Genomic DNA, 17,600 nt, shown 5'->3' with positions numbered 1-17,600 from the left:
CCTGAGGCGCGGAGGACGGCGGGCCAGAAATGATTGGACAGCAGGGCCGAGGGGGCGGGGCCACGGGAAGGCGGGGCGTGGGCCCAACCCGTTGTCCTGGCTTGTAGTGCGTGTGGGGGCGCGGGCGCGCGCCCACGTGGCTCCCAGGGGTGGTCGTTTAGGTGAGCGAAGTGCTGTGGACCGCCCGGTCTCTGACGTTGGGATAGTCTGGGTATGTCCTGCAGACACTCTGGAGCGCTTTTGACCCGGGAGCACCCTTCTGCTCATCTATGGGCCGATGACTTCAGCCATGTCTGGTCTCTGGAGGCGGGGCTGTAAGGGGCCGGAAGAAGCAGGGCGGAGATGCTGAGGTTTCCTAAATGTCACTGACCCAGTTGGTTCAGGAAGTGGGTGGCGGGTGGCATGAAGAGCACAGTTAGGGAGAGGGTTTAGGATGAGGGGGAAGGGATAAACTTACGGGTTAGGGTTGTGCTTAGGAATTGGGCTAGGGGCTGAGGGTTAAGAGTTTAGAGTTGTAAAAATTAATAGAAACCTCAATTAAATAGGATTGGGAGATCATAAAGGGGAGCTCTCATTCCTTGCTGCAATACCAGAGCGCAACAGTAAGTGGAAAGACTCCTCTTCTCTCCTGGCAAGGACGCAGCGGATGAAAAGCTGTGTACTCTGTTTACTGTAACCCTCGCAAATTCCTTTTCCTTCCTGAAAAAGTATTTGCCTTCCCTTGACTGTGGGGACTGGCAGCTGGGTTGCCATGGTTGCAGAACAAGCTTTGAGTTTCTCCAGGTCCTGAATAAATCCATCTTTGCTGGAGAAATATCCGGCTATCTGTTTCAGGCCAACAATGGAAAAACTGAGTAACTCATGAGCTGGCCGAAGCCCATGGAAATGATGCAGGAAAACAAATGTGGGGCATGAGGAGGGCTGTGACCCAGGTCTCGGTTGAGCCCCTGGGACTTCGGGCAGGAAAGAATTCAAGAGCGAGCCACAGTTGAGTGAAAGTAGATTTATTCAGAGAGATACATTGAAAGGCAAGAGAAAGGCCACAAGGCGTGGGGGTTGGGTTCTCAGACTAAAAGTAGGTACACACTCCATAGACAGTATGTGGGCCTCTCTGAAGAGGGAGAGAGAAGGGCGGCCACGAGGCGCCATGTTGCTGTTTTTTATGGGCTTGGTGGCTTCATGTGCTTATAAGTGGAAGGGCCAGTCTAACTAGCCTGGGGAAGGGGCTGGGATTCCCAGGAAGTTGGCCACTTCCCACTCTTTGACCTTTTGTGGCTAGCCTTGGGACTGCCATGGTGCCTGTGGGCATGTTATTCACCATGTTAATATATTACAATGGGCATATAATGAAGCTCAAGATCTGCTAGAAGTTAAATCTCTCTTCATCTTGAGCCTCAAGACCTACTGGAGGTTGAATATTTTCACCATTTTGATGTTAATTGCTGTAGCATTCCTTGAATGGCTGTGCCCTGCACCCTTCCCATCTCAAAACTACTCTGTGAGACACTAATGGTGGACGTAACCTACATTTGTCCAAACCCACAGTTTGTACAACCCTAGGATTGAACCCTGAGGCAAATTACAGGCTTTAGCTGTAACAAATGTCCCACACTAAGAAATTAATAAACAGGGAAATTGGGGAGGGGTCAGGGGTTAGTGTTAGGGTGAGGGTTAGGCTTAGTGCTACAGCTACAATGAGGGCTAGAGTGAGGGCTAGGTTGGTGGCTAAGGTGAGGGCAAGGGTTAAGGCTAGGTTTAGGACTAGGGTTAGGGTAAGGGCTAGGGCTAGGTTTATGGCTAGAGTGAGGTCTAAGTTGAGGGTTAGATTGAGTGCTAGGGTGAGGACTAGTGTGAGGCCTAGCAGGAAGGTTATGGTTAGGTTTAGGGTTAGGTTTAAGCCTAGGGTTAGGGCTTGGGTGAGGGCTAGGTTGAGAGCTAGGGTTAGGGCTAGGTTTAGGGTTAGGGCTACAGTGATGGCTAGGGGGAGGTCTAGGCTTAGATTTAGAGTTAGGGTTTTCATTAATGTTAGGTATAGGTTGAGGGCAAGAGTTAGACTGAGGTTTAGGGCTGTGGTTAGTGCTGGCATTAGGGCTTTGGTTAGGAATAGGGTTAGGGCTAGGTTTTGACTAGGCTGAGTGCTAGGGTGAGAGTTAGGGTAGGGTCAGGGTTAGGACAAGGGTGAGGGTTAAGGTCAGGGTTAAGGGTGAGGGTCAGTGTGAGGGTAAGGGTCAGGGTAAAGGCTCATGGTCAGGGTTAAGGGTCATGTTCAGGGTTCGGGTTAGAGGGTTAGAGGGTTCAGGGTTCGGGATTGGTCTCAGGGTAGGGCTTGGGCTAGGGTTCGGATTCTGGTTTGGGTTCGGGTTTGATAGGGCTCGACATTTTGGTTCAATAGGGTTCGAGGTTTGGGTTCGGTTTAGGGTTCGGGGTTTGTGTCAGGGGCTGAGTCAGGGTTATGGTTAGAGGGTTAGGGTTTTAGGGTTAAGCGTTAGGGGTTTAGGGGTAGGGTCAGGGTCAGGGCTTGGGTCAGGGCTAGGGGTTAGGGCTGGTATGATCCATGTGTTAGGCAGCTGAGAGCAGAGCTGGCTGCTGGGTGCAGGTTGGGTAGTGTCTCCTCTCCCTTAGCTCAGTGTCATCTCACAGGATCCACAGGGACCCTGCACCATCACCAGGAAACCACACACTGGCTGGATCATGCAGGCAGAGGACAGCCCCCAGATAGGCGGGGAGGCGAGGCTACAGCACCCTGGCTGGATGGGCCCTGGTCGGCCGGGACCACAGCAGGCTGGGCAGGTGTCTGAACCTCTGAGCCACACACCCCTCAGTTGGAATCACCCTGTGGGTCTGGAGGGACCTAATGAGATGAAAATGAGGTCCAGCAGAACTCATCGGCAGAGGGGCTGGGAGCAGAGGGCGGGGAAGCCCAGAGCAGGAGGCACAGCCACTGTGAGCAGGAGCTTAGGCCTCCCCTCTGGAGGCTTCGCTCCCACTGTGCTGTGGCTTGGGGCCTTGCCCATCACGCCCACCCACTAGATGCAGACGGTCCTCACAGGGCACCACTCCAGGAGCACGTGGGCCTCCCATCACTGACAGAGCTGGACTTACTGGTTTGCTTCTGAATGTCTTACCAGCACCCCAGAGAGGCGAGTCTGATGGTGCACTGGGATCCACAAACTTAGACTAGAGCCTCTAAAGAGAAGGAATGAAAGTGGAATCTCAGCCTTTGAAGGAACCCAACACTTCAAAAACAAAAATAAATGAATGGGACTACATCAGACTAAAAAGCTTCTGCACAGCAAAGAAAATAATCAACAAAATGAAAAGACAACCTACAGAATGGGAAAAGATATTTGCAAGTCATATGTCTGATAAGGGGTTAATACCTAAAATAAAAAGAATGCATACTACTCAACAACAAAAAAGCAAACAACCCAATTAAAAAACATGCAGAGGATCTGAATAGACATTTTCCCAAAGAAGACATACATATGGCCATCAGGCACAGGAAAAGACATTTAACAACAGTAATTATTAGGGAATGCAAGTCAAAACCACAATGAGATATCACCTCATACCTGTCAGAGTGGTTCTTATCAAAGAGACAAGAAATAACAAGCATTGGTAAGAATGTGGAGAAAAGGGAACCCTCGTACACTATTGGTGGGAATGTAAATTGGTGCAGCTGCTATGGAAAACAGTATGGAGATCCCGCAAAACTTTAAGAATAAAACTATCATACCGTCCAGTAATTCCACTCCTCAGTATTTATCCAAAGAAAATAATAACACTAATTAGAAAAGATACATGTACCCATATGTTCACTGCAGCATTGTGTACAACAGCCAAGATATGGAAGCAACCTGAGTACCCATCAATAGACGAACTGATAAAGATGTGTTGTATGTATACATACACACAATGGAATACTATTCACCCATAAAAAAGAATGAAATCTTTCCATTTCTGACAACATGAATGGACCATGAGGACATTATGCTAAGTGAAATAAGTCAGACTGAGAAAGACAAATACTGAGTGATTTCACTCACATGTGGAATATAAACAAACAAAATAATGAACAAACCAAGCCAAATGAAAACAAACAGGTAGATACAGAGCAGTGGTTATCAGAGGGGAAGGGGTGGGAAAAAGGAGATATGGGTGAAGGGGGCTAACTGTATGTTGATGAAGGAAAATATACTTCTGGTGGTGTGCTCGCTGTAGTGTATACAAAAGTACAACTATAGTGTCGTACACATGAAGACATAAGGTGTTATAAACCAAAGTAACCTCAATGAAAAAAAATTTTTTAAAAAGATGAGAGGGAAAGTGATTCTTTGCATTCCAAAGACTGCAGCTTTGGACAGCCCACCCAGGGCCTCCAAGGAACCCCAATTTATTCCAGCATAATTGAGGCTGACTGTCCCCTGGACAGAAATTGGGCAAGTTCATGGATGTGGTCAGAGCCTGCACTCAGGTTAAGGTTATGGGTTCACCAGGAAGGCTTTCCTAGGTCACTACCCACACCCACCACCTGCTTGTCCATTTCCAGCTCAGGCCCAGAAAGGGCCCCATGGACCACAAGACCCACAGCTCTGCCTGGGCACACACTCCCTTTCTGCCTGGTCCATCTCTCCTGTGTCCCCTGCAGGGTCACCAGGAACCCCCACTTGCCTGAGTCAGTCTGTCTGCTCTGTCCTGAGGAGGCCTCTGTGGCATCAGGTAGAAGAAACAGGAGGTACCTATGGAGTCACCCTCATACAGCACAGCAGCCAGCACCCAACTGCTGGGTGGGCCCAGGCGGGGTTCAGGGACCTGCAGCATCTCCTGGTTCTCACCTCATCCCAGTACTGCCCATGGGAGAGTTGCTAAACACCTCTGTGCCGGCAGCAAAAAGAGGACGCTTGTTCACACACCCCTCCCAGAGCATGGGGCTTAGGTGGGCAGGCCCTTCCCAGGATATGGAGCTCACCTGGGCAGGCACCCAGCAGCCCATGGGACTCATGAGGGCAGGCCCCTCCCAGGAATGGGAGCTAGCAGCCTAGCGAGGGTGCTGGGGACTCTCCGGGCCCCAGCGGACGTCCCTTCCAGAAGACAGCCCAGCCAATGTGAGGGAATCTTTGGGGAATTACAGGTGGGAGAGAGTCACAGTCTCATTTCTGGTTTATGAAATCCACTTTGGGATGGGATGTGAGATGCACCATGGGGGCAGGAGCTTTGTCAGAGCCTGATGGAGGAGCCGGGCCCAAGATTGGTTTGGGCCACCGTCAAGCCTGTGGCTGTAGAGTGCTGTTATTGTGAGGACTGGCCATAGACTCCAGAGGAGGAGCTGACAGTCACTGGGGCACAAGGAAACTGGGGGACTGGGAGGCCCCAGGTGTCTGGGCTCAGCAACCAGGGGAGGCCTGGCTGCCTCCTGGGGTGTGGGGAGGAGCAGGGTCACAGTTTTGTGAGGGGCCTGTTAGTCCTAAGGTGAGAGGGGGATGCAGGGTTTGGAGAGGTGGCCGGAATTGGGGGATGGGTCCAGGGAGGAAGGAGAGAGCCCAGGTCGGGGCAGGTGAGTTACAGCAGACTCCATGCAGGGGACTGTGGTCCTGATGGAAGCAGCTCAGAGTGAGAGGACTGGATGTCAGGTGCTCAGCTTCACTCTCCTGTTCCTTTGTAAAGCCACTGTGTCAGAGTTTGAAACACTGCCAGGGGGTTCCTGAGCCCATTGCAGCCCTGGCTTCATCCAAGGGGCTCAGGTGGAAAACAGAACCACTGCAGGTCCCGCCAATGTCCCCACAGGGAATGAACCTCATCAGGGCACTAGGCTCACAGACTTTAGGAGACCCCTGCTGTCAGGACTGGTCTTCTTCCTTGCTCTGACGTGCTGGTCAGAGATCCAGGTACCCCGTCCTGACTCCACCCTCCAGGGCCTGGATTCTGGGACAGCTGGGTAGCAGTGCAAGACCCTCAGTCTCCTTTATCTGCCTCAGGGTGGGAATGTCTGAAAAGCTGCATTGGCTGATTTCACAGGTCTGGGTGTTTCCAGCAGGTATGGGGGTAAGGAAGGGGTGTGAGGTTCCTACATCTGCAGGACCTTCCCAGGGTAAAGAGCTGTGCCTTCCCCTGGCCAGTCCACTCCCCATGCCATCCCACCTAGGAAACTCAGATCCAGGAGTATGAGGGCCAAGGCTCTCCCCTTGCTCATCTGTGACTTCCCATTCCCACAGCGAGGAGCCTGGATCCCACCATCTGCCCTTTATCAACTCATTTCTCTTTTCCAGGTTTCATTCACAGTCGTTTCAGAATTGTTAGCTACTACACCCCGGAAAGAAGTTTATAATACAAAGCCCACAGTTTAACAGTGGTCCATTCTGCCTTTGCAGAATGATTCTGTGCATTTCCAAAGTTAACTTAGGTCGGCACCTCTTGCCTACCACCGACTGTGTGTTTTTACACCCATTTCTAATACAGTTAGATTCTGTCACATTGTGTGTTCCACCCTGTGATGCCGCTACACCCTAAACCGCTAAATTTGAGTAGATTATGATTGACCTTTGGGCTGTACAAATGCATGGGCTTAGACACAATCATAGTGACACCAAGCTAAAGTAACACATGGAACACTTCAACCCCCACCCCATGATCTGCTTACGTATGTAGTTTTGCCTTTTCCATTATTGTCCTAAATAGGGTCCGACAGTGTGCAGCCTCCTCAGACTGGATTCTTTCACTTAGTAATATACAAGTAAGATTTACCTGTGCCTTTCCGTGGGTTGATGGTTTAATTTCTATTGCTGAGGAGTATTCCACTGCGTGTGTGTGGGAGGAAAACCAGTTCTCCCTCTCCCCTTCTAGATTCTTGGTTGACACCCCCCACCCCCTAATAAGACAGATTTTAGGGAGAAAAAGAAGCGAGTTTAATAATGTGTATACCTCCTGTATACAGAGGAGACACCCAGGAACACTGACTCACTCCCTGAAATGGCCAGAGACATCACCGTAAGTATCACCTTCAGCTAAAAACAAAAGCGAGGCCTGGGGGAGGGAGGAAGTCATTTATGGCAGGTTGTCATGAAAGCTCAGCAAACAAGGGTGTAAGGTTTAAAGTTTGTCTCCATTCACTTCATTCCATACGGCTTCCAGTTAATTGTTTCTTAAGTATTTGGAGAAGTTACGGACATTTGGCTCAATTTCAGTTTGGATTTCCAGTTTAAAGGATTGAGCAGAGCCGCTGTCAGGGCAGCGCCTCCACTGGCTGTGAGGGCGGCTGGGTCCGCGCTTTCCCATTGGCTGGCCAGGCCCGGAGCCCGCCTCCCCCAGCTGTGGCGGGAATGTGCGTGGGTTCTGCCTGAGGATCTGGCGTCCTGCGCAGCTGCCTGGAGCCACGTCTCCTTTGGACCTGCTGGGGCTTCGGGACAACAGGGGGTTATGTCCCCGCTGACAGGAGCCCCGTCTCCTCAGGATCCAACAGGAGGTGCTGCACTGAGGGAAGGTGAGGAGGAAGGAAAAGTGAGGGAAAGTGAGGAGAAGCTTCCCGTGAGGGGCTGACTGCTGAGGGGAGTCCCTCCTCAGAGGCCCCGGGAGAGGAAGGGCTGGATGTGGGAAGCTGTGGGTTTTAGTCAGATTCTGTGTGTGGTGCAGACAGTGTACTGTGTCCTTCTTTGGCGTGTGGTGTCCAGTTTCCCCAGCACCATTCATCGAGGGGACTGTCCTTCCCCTGGTGCAGGCTCCTGGCTCCTTTCTTGTGAATTAACTGACCACATCCCCATAGGTTTGTTTGCAGACTCTCTCTGGTCCATGTCCCTGTCATTGTGCCAATTCCACAAAGTTTTGGTGACTGTGCTTTTGTAATGCAGTGTGAAGCCAGGGAAGGAGATGCCTCCAGCCTGTTTCCCTTTTGTAGAATCTCTTTGGCTGTTTAGGGTCCTTTGTGGTTCCACATGAATGTTAGGAATGTTTGTTCTGTTTCTGTGAAAAATACCACTGAAGTTTATTTTATTTTATTGAACTATAGTCAATTCACAATGTTCTGTTATTTTCTGGTGTAGGGCATAATGATTTGATGAGGCTTGCTTTGAGTTTGAGCACTGCTTTGGGTAGAATGGACATTTTAACAATATCAATTTTTTCTGTCCATGAGCACAGGGTATCCTTCCATTTATTTGTGTCTGTTCAGTTTCTTTCCTCGGTGTCTTAGAATTTTCAGTGTGCAGGTCTTTCACATCCTTGATTCAATTTATTCCTAGGTATATTTTTGGATGCAATTGTAAATGGGAATTTAAAAAATGTCTCTTTCTGATGTTTCATTATTGATGTATAGAAAGGCAACTGATTTTTGTGTATTGATTTTGTACCTTGTAGCTTTACTGACATGATTTATTAGTTCTAACGGTTTTTTGATGGTTTGATGTGGGAAACTAGAAATCAGAAGTCACCCTGTTTGGACTCCATCCTGGAGTCATCCACAGAACCTAAGACACAGCGGCTCCTAATCTTCCCACAGTGCCTCTAAGTTACGTGTGGACTCCTGCAAGGGCGATGAGCATCAGCACTTTGGGTGAACTGAATTGCGTTAAGGGTGGGCCTCTATAGGGAAATCTGATGTCTTCTCTGCTTTTTTTGGTGTGGTATTGACATGGTTGTTTTCAAAAGTAATTAGTTTCTAATGAAGTTTCTTATAAAGTTTTCTTATAAAGTTCCATATAAAATACTTTAAATAGCATCACGCAGTACTCACATTTGCCACCTCACATAAAATACTCCAGTGGGTTTTACCTAAAACTGGGATACTCCCCCAGGGAACCAGCACATAAACCCCAAATGAGGAGATTGTATGGTTCACCTTGTAACCCCAGCCACAGGCCTAGTTCAGCCTTCCCCTTTGCCCCAACTTATGGAAATCCCTTTTCCATTCTGTGCCAGTTTTCTTTTTCTGAAACTGTTACTGAGAGTTTCCCTCTTTTTCAAAATCTTAATGGACTTAAGGCGCACAAGATGAATACGATCTGGGTGGCCTCTTCTGTGTGTCTCCTTTCACTTAGAATGTTTTCAATCTTTGTCCAATTTGAATCATTAGTGATTCATTCACATTTTTCATTGTCATTAAAAATACAGAACATAACACTTACCGTTTAAACCATTTAACTATGCAGTTCTATGGTATTAACTAGATTCACATTGTTGTACAGATGCCTCACCATCCATCTCCAGGACTTACTCATTTTCCCCAAGTGAAGGAAGCCCTGTGTCCAGTGAACACTGACTTGCCTCAGCCCCTGGCAGTGACACTCTTTCTGTCTCTGCATCTGACTTCTCTGGATGCCTTGTATAAGGGGACTCATGTAATATTTGTCCTTCTCTGTCTGGCTTATTTCACTTAGCATATTGACTTCAAGATTTATCCACGTTGCAGCATGTGTCATAATTTCCTTAGTTTTTAAGGCTGTGCAGTATCCTAATGTGTATACACCACATTTAGTTTATCCATTCATCCACTGATGGACAGGAGAGTTGTTTCCACCTTTTGCTGTTGTGATTAGTGCTGCCATGGGTATGGGTGTACCCATTTCTATTCCAGTTCTTGCTTTCAAATATTTTGAGCATATATCCTGAAGTGGCATTGATGGATCACACGTCAACCCCATGTGTATGTTTTTGAGGAACTCCTGTATGGTTCTCCACCCTGGCTGCACCATTTTATTCCTTCATATGGCAGAATAATATGGCAGAATAATATGGCAGTTTATGGATGTACCCTGTTTGTTTATCTGTTTAGCCTTTGATGGACATTTTAATTGTTCTACCTTCGGGGCCATTGGGAATAGTGCTGCTATGAATGTTTATGTACTTTTTTTTGTTTGAACACCTATTTTTAATGTTTCAGGGTCTCTCTCTAGGAGTGTAGTTGTTGAACCATAAGGTAACTGCATTTTTATCTTTTTGAGGAAATAACAAACTGGAAACATGGGCTGTACCATTTTCCAATTTTTCAAGTAATGTTTAAAAGTTTCCATTTCTCTACATTTTTGCCTCTTTTTTTTTTTTTTTTAGTTTTCTGGATCGTAGGGCTTCTAGTGAGCTTGAAAGGGTATGGCATTATGGTATTAATTGACATTTCCATCATGACTGATTTTAAACATTTTTTTCATGTGCTTGTTGACTATTTGTCTTGTCTGGAGAAGGATCTATTTAAAAAATATTTAATTTTGTTTATTTATTGGTTTTTCTTCTTTTTCACTTTTATTAGGTAGATTATTACTGTTTGCCTGCACATATACTTTATATTGCATGTAAATACATATATACAATATACTGTACTTTCTTTTTTTGGTTTACATATAGAGAAGGGTGTATTTAAGTCCTTTTACCATGTTAAAAATTGGGTTTGCTTTGTCTTTTTATGAGTTGTAAAAGTTCTTGATATATTCTTGATAACATTTTTTTCAAATATATAATGTGCAAATATTTTCTTTGATTTTGTGTGCTGTCTTTTCAGTTTCTGGATAACATCTCTGATGTACAAATGTTTTTAATTTTGATGAAAGGCAATTTATTATTTTCTTTCCTTGCTTGTGTTTGCTATCAGATCTAAAAAAATTGCTAACTCCAAGGTCATGATGACTTATCCTCATTGTTTCTTTGAGAGTTTATGCAGCTTCCCTCCCTATCTGTGAGGTATTGGTTCCAGGACACCCTGTGGATACTAAATATCTGTCGGTGCTTAAGTCCATTATATAAAGTGGTGTAGTATTGGCAAATAATCTAAGCACAGCTTCCTGTATTCTTAAAATAATCTCTAGATCACTTATACCAAATAATACAATGTAAATGGTATGTAAATAATTGTGAAGAAAATATAGTGTTATTTAAATAGTTTCTGGCATGCCACAAATTCAAGTTTTTCTTTATGGAACTTTCTCAAATTATTATTATTATTTTTTATCTGAAGGAGACTGATTCAGCAAATGTGGAATCAGCAGATGAGGGCTGATTGTCACTTTACCACTCTTTAAATTTAAGCTTTTTATGTATCTTGAGTTAATTTTGCATGTGGTATGAAGCAGGGATCCAATTTCATTTCTCTTAGAAATGAAAAAGTTTCACTGGATAGACAATTGCCTGGCACCACTTGTTGAAAAACACACTTTTCCCCCCAATTTAATGTTGCCCACTGTGTTAAAAAAAAATCAGTTAGTGGATGTGTCTTTTCATATTAGAATTTTGCTCTGGATACATGCCCAGCAGTGGTATCTCGGACTTTTCTTGCTTCTGACCTAAGCAGGAGAAGGTCACTATGTGGAACCTACACTTCAGGAGAGGGGGCTTTAGCTCCACCTCCTTGATGGATATCATGGATTATTAGGAATTCTTCTGCATAGGAGCTCTCCATTCAATCCCATCTATTAAACAACAACAACAACAACAACAACAACAACAACAAAAACCCAACAACCTATGTCATCATTTTACTTCACCATTGTGGACACCTGAATAGTTATTTTAGTCTTTTGGTTATAATCCAGCACTACAGGTTTGGTTGCTCAGTTTATTCCTGCTTTGGCTAGTGAGAACTCTTTCATTGGCTCCTGTTTCCTTTGCGATCATTCCATATTTTGGGTTTTTTTCTGACCTGGTACTTCCTTACTTTCTGATACAAGATTCAAGATGATCCTGGCTCATATATTCACTGTCTCAGTCCTAGTATAAACCATTTCTTCAGAGAGTCCTGATTCCTTTAATTAAAGAATGGTATTAAGAACTTACATATGGGAGGAAAATGTTCTCAGCTGACAATGCAAGGAAATGTGTGCATGTGTTCCCACCTTAGTGTATTGTTGTTGCTCAGGGACCATCATCCACCCACCCCACCCCAATCTGCCTCAACCACATAGTGTTTTAAATTTAAGTTACTTAGAAATGGTCAAAGCAAGAGGGACACTCTGACCCCCGCTCCCTAAAAGCAGGAAATAAGCCTGTCATGTGAAAAGTTCAGAGGCGCATATAAACATATCTCGTAACTTCTTTAATTTACCACCCCAAGCCCAAACTCTGTTTAGGTTTTTCATTGAGTACCCAAAAACTACATTTCTTTAGGCTGTCAATTCCTAACAAATTTATAGTTTTCTAGATGTATAAAATCAGCCTGTTTTTACTACCTCTTACTTCCCATTTCTATGAGACTTTTGTGTGTAGGAATTAAATTGTCTTTTTCTTCCACTGCTCTGTCTCATGTTAGTTTTATTATTAGTCCAGCCACAAGAAGTCAAGAGGGATAGAGAGTGAAATTTCCCCCTCCCCAATAGTATACAGTCCTAATTGTAAAGATTTCTATGTGGAAATATCTGTATTCATATTAAGCAGAAGACAGGTTTATACTGATGCCTCCAACTTGATCCATTATCTTATGGATAGTGTACATCTCCCCCCCACTTATCTGTAACTCCCAGTCAGACAGTAGAACCCTGGTTCCCACCATCTTCAGTCCATGCAATTCATTTCTCATTCTGCTCCAGATGAGTGGTTTCAGCGTTCTTAGCTCCTGCCCCTGTGGGATGGATCTTACAGATCCCGCTGTTTACGTGTAATATGTTTTCCCTGTAGTCTACACATTCTGTTCATTCCTGCAGTTACTGAGGCTGGCCCCTTCTGCTCCACCAGCAGCAGTGAGTGTTTTCACACACTTCTAATACAGATTCTTTGTTACATCCTGTATTCCATCCTGTGACACTACCACTTACTTGATCACTTAATTGAATTGTTTCTGTAATATTTCTGTAAAAAATGAAAATGTCCCTCACAAAATGGCAACCTCTACTCAGTTTTCTGAGAGTCTTTAAAAAAAATTACTCATATTGTAGTAGTCATTAGGCTGCAGACCTATTTGGGGGGTGGCATATTCTGCTCCCTGTGACATGAATATGCACTACTTTACTTGTGAGTTCACCTACAGATGGGCATACTGATCACTTGAGTTTCTAAGCCGTTATGAATAGACCTCCTGTGCATTACTTGATGTTTTTGTTTGAACAGTTTTTCAAAGCAGATGTCTAAATTCAAGAGCTGGCTTTTGGGGGGACTCTAAGTTGAGAATGCTTAGCTTTGGGAGAAACTGCCAAACTGTCTTCCAAAGTTGGCCATACCTGTTTTCCACTAGGATCTTGAATATATTTTTGCATGATTATTTACTATCTGTATACCTTCTTTAGCTTGACGTTTGTTTCTATCTTTACCCATTTTAGTGGAGTTGTTTGTTCTAGATTTTATTGGTATAATCTGAGTACAAATGCTTTATCAGATACGCATTTTCCAAATACTTTCTCCTTGTATGTGGTTTCTCTTTTGCCTTTATGAGTAAGACCTTTCACAGAGTAGAAGTTTATAGTTCTATAAAGTCCATGTTATTAATTTTGTGTTGATTTGTTGATAGGCATTTGTTGTTGTGAGTTAAAACTCATCACAAGACCTAAGGTCTTACAGATTTTCTCCCTTTTACTTTTAAGACTTTTGTAGTCTTGCCATTTAAATTTGTCTATGGGCAATCTTGAGTGAACTTCACTATCAGTTGTAAAGTTTGTGTCTATGTTCTCTTCATTCTATATGTTTTTTTAAATTAATTGCTCCTTAGCCAGTTTTTGAGACAGCATAGTGAGCTATTTGGCTGTGTTTCAGTTTGGATTTCCAAAGGCAGTATGTACAGCAGAACTGCATTCAGGGTGAGGTCTCTGGGCTTTGTGAGATCAGCATTCCCTGAACTTTTCTGATCGTCTGCAGTGGGGTGCCAAATCCACCTCTGACCCACAGGGCACAGGTGCATTCTGCCCATGGACTTGGCCCCTTGCACAGCCGGCAGGGGCTTGGTCTCTTCAGGACTATCAGGGCTTTTAGACAGTGGGGCTGTATCCATGCTGTCATGGGCTAAGTTTTCTTGGGCATTGCTGTGAAAAGGCACAATAAGAGAAAAAAAAAAAGTCAGGAGAAGCTTCCTGTGTGCAGCTGACTGCTCAGGGGAGTTCTGTCTTCAGAGGAACCTCAGAAATAGGTTGATGTGGAAAACTGTGGGGTTTTAGTTAGTTTTGTGTGCAATGGAGATGGTGACCAGTGATGTTCTTTGGTGCATGGTGTCCCATTTTCCTGGCAATGTTTATGGAGGGGAGTATCCCTCCCTCTTTGTATGTCCTTGGCCCCATTTTCATGAATTAGCTGACCACAGCCATGAGGGTTTATTTCTGGGCTCTTTATGCTGTTACTCTCATCCGTGTGTCTGTGCTTGTGCCAGTTCCTCACTGTTGTGGTTACTACAGTTCCGTGATACAGTTTGATGCTAGGGAGGGAGATGCCTCCAGCTGTGTCCTTCTTTCTCAGAACTTCTTTGGTTGTTCAGGGTCTTTAGTTGTTCTATATTAATAATAGGATTATTATTTCTATTTCAATGAAACATATCATTGAATATTATATTGATATTGCAGTGAATTTGTTGATATCTTTTGATAGAATCAATAATTTAATAATAGTAATTCTTCCAATCCAGGAGCACAAAATATTTTTTCTGTTTATTTTTGTCTTCTTTAACTTCTTTTTCAATGGTTTATAGTTTTTTGAGCACAGGTCTTTCACATCCTTGGTTAAATTCCTAGATATTTTGTTCTTTTTGATACAGTTATAAACGTGATTGTTTCCTTAAATTTTCCTTCTAATGGTTTATTATTATTAGTGTATAGAAATGCGACTGATTTTTCTATATTGATTTCATATGGAACTTAACTGAATTTATTTATTTTAATGACTGTTTGTTAAGTGTTGTGGAAAATTGTAATTTTAAAATCTCACTGTTTCTCCTGCATCCCAGGTCGTGCACAGGATCCAAGACTTGCTGGCTACGGGTGTACTCATCCCACAGTGCCTCTTAATAACAAGTGGACTCCTACAAGGGCAATGAGCATCACAACTTTGGTTGACCTTGGTCTAGGTAAGTCTTGTCTTCTATAGCAAGGTTTGATGTCTGTCTTATCAGCTTCTCTGCCATGGTATTGATATGGTTGTTTTGAAAAGTAATGGACTTTCCAGTAATTTCTATGATGGTAAATACTACTCACTGTTGCCACTTTATACAAAATACCATAGGGTGTTTTACCCCAAACAGGGGTAGTCTCCTGAGGAGCCGTCATATAACCCACCAGTGAAGAAGCCGTGTGGCGTCCGCATCACTGTGTGACCCGCTGGCCCCTTCAGCTGCCACCACTTGGTGCAGCTGCTGTTCTCTGTTTCTGGGTTTGTTACTGAGACTCTCACTTTGACAACCTTGACGGATGTAAAGCACACATGATGATCATGTGATATGGGAGAAATTTATGGCTCTTTTCACTATGGAGCTTTTCAGTGTTTATTAATGGTGTAAATAGTATCAGTACTACATTCCTACATTATTTTCATTGTGATTAAAAATACATAATATGACACTTTTAATTGAAATCATTTCAAGTACACATTTCTGTGGTATTAACTACTTTTACATAATTGTACAAACAAATTCAAGAACTTGTGTGCCTACTTTCAGCATGGGAGATGCCCAGGAAATTGAGTAATTCCCTGAGATTGCCCAAGACATCACCTGAAATGCCATCTTTCTCTAATACCAAAAGAAAGGAAGGTTATGTTCGTTATATAGATTTAAATCTTAGCCTTCTCTATTGACAAGTTTCCTGAGGTTTAATCTTCCTTCTATGCCTGGTACAGAAAGGGAAATTACTTTTCAAGTGGAGATTTCCCTTATAAATGTAAATTTGCCAGACAAAAGGCAGTCTTGACTTGGGTATCATAGAGTTTCATGTGTCTTATTTTTTAAGAAATCTACCCATTGTAATCTTCATGCCAAAGAGATATATTTCAGGGTGTCACTTGCCCTCTTTCCATGGGTGTGCCCCAGCTTGCTTATGTATTCGTGCATGGAAGGACATCCTCATATTTTAAAGTTTTGCCGTTATGAGTAGAGTTGCTGTGCATAATTGCATGCTAGTTTTTATTTGAACACTTTTTCAAAGCAATTGTCTAAATACTAGAGGTGCAATGTTGAATTCTCAGGTGAGTCTTGAATAGCTTTAGAAAAAACTGCCAAACTGTCTTTCTGACCCTCAAGGTGCACATGTCTCACTGGTGGGTTTGGCTCCTGTGGGAACTTGGCTTCTTGCGGGGCTGGTGGAGGCTGGGTCTCTTCAGGAGCCACCATGGTCTCAGCTTCAGGATAACGCTCGACCAACCAAGTCCACCCAGACAGGAGCTGGATGTCTTCAAGAATCACCAGGAGAACCGATAAACAAGATTATACTGTATAGCACAGGGAAATATATACAAGATCTTATGGTAACTCACAGAGAAAAAAAATGTGACAATGAATATATATATGTTCATGTATAACTGAAAAATTGTGCTCTACACTGGAATTTGACACAACATTGTAAAATGATTATAAATCAATAAAAAAATGTTTAAAATAATCACCAGGAGGCATCGCTGTGGGAATAAAACATGAGGAGAAAGTGGGGAGAGGCTTCCTGTGTGTGATTACAACTAAGGAGGTCCATCTTCAGAGGATCCAGCAGAGAAGGGGCTTGATATGGAAAATTTTTGGATTTACTTGATTTTGTGTTTAGTGTTGACTGTGTCTAGTGTCATTTGGGGGGGGTATGGTGTCCAATGTTCTTGGCACCATTTATTGAGGGGACTGTCCTTTTCCCATTTTGTGTTTTTGGCTCTTTTGCCATGAATTAACTGACAACATAAAGATGGGTTTTTTCCTGTGCTCTGTATTCTGTTACTCTGGTCCATGTGCCTATTTCTGTGCCAATATCTTACTGTATCTCTGCTGGTGACTGTAGCTTCCTAAGGTCGTGTGAAACCAGGGAAGGAGATGCCTCCAACTGTGTTCTCCCTTCTCAAGGTTGTTTAGGATATTCCGGGTTCCTTTTTGTTCCATGTAAATGGTAGGATTTCTTGTTTTCTGTTTCTGTGAAAAAAAATGCCATTTGAATTTGGTAGAGTTTGCAATTAATGTGTACATTGCTTAGGCTTCGTGAATGTTACAGTAATGTTCTTCTAGTGCATGAGCACAGCTTTTATTTTGTGTGTATCCTCTTCAATTTCTTTATCAATGTTTTCTAACTTTCCATGTGCAGGCCTTTCACATGCTTGATTAATTTTATTCCTAGGTTTTTTGTTTTGTTTTTTGGTACAATTGTTAAATGGAATTGCTTTATTAATTTCTCTTTCTGAAACTTCTTTATTAGTGTATAGAAAGTCAATCGGTTTTTGTGTACTGATATTGTATCATGTAGCTTTACTAAAGTTATTTATTACTTTTTAACAGGTTTTTTTTTTTTTGGTATGTTGATGTGGAAATGTAGAATTCAAAATTGCCACTGTTTTTTTTTTTTCACATCCAAGTCATTCACAACAAGCAAGACACAGTGGCTTATGAAATTATCTTACAGTGTCTCTTAATAATATGTAGGTTCCTGCAAGGATGATTCGCTTAACCATTTTGGATCAACTGGAACTGGAGAAGGCTTGGGCTCTATAGTAAAGTTTGATGTTTTCTCTGCTTTCCTGTTATGATTTTGACA

At 43.6% G+C, this 17,600-nt stretch overlaps 1 long non-coding RNA gene across 1 annotated transcript; it reads left to right on the top strand.

Moving 5' to 3' along the window:
• Positions 1-7,341: 7,341 nt before the first annotated feature.
• Positions 7,342-17,200, top strand: LOC135321570 (uncharacterized). The gene is made up of 3 exons (XR_010381428.1): positions 7,342-7,477; positions 14,831-14,950; positions 16,118-17,200. It is a non-coding gene; the product is annotated as an uncharacterized LOC135321570 (long non-coding RNA).
• Positions 17,201-17,600: the final 400 nt, after the last annotated feature.

The sequence above is a fragment of the Camelus dromedarius genome, chromosome 6 (assembly GCF_036321535.1).
Source record: "Camelus dromedarius isolate mCamDro1 chromosome 6, mCamDro1.pat, whole genome shotgun sequence".
Classification (NCBI taxonomy): domain Eukaryota; kingdom Metazoa; phylum Chordata; class Mammalia; order Artiodactyla; family Camelidae; genus Camelus; species Camelus dromedarius.
This window is presented reverse-complemented; position numbering and strand designations above follow the sequence as displayed.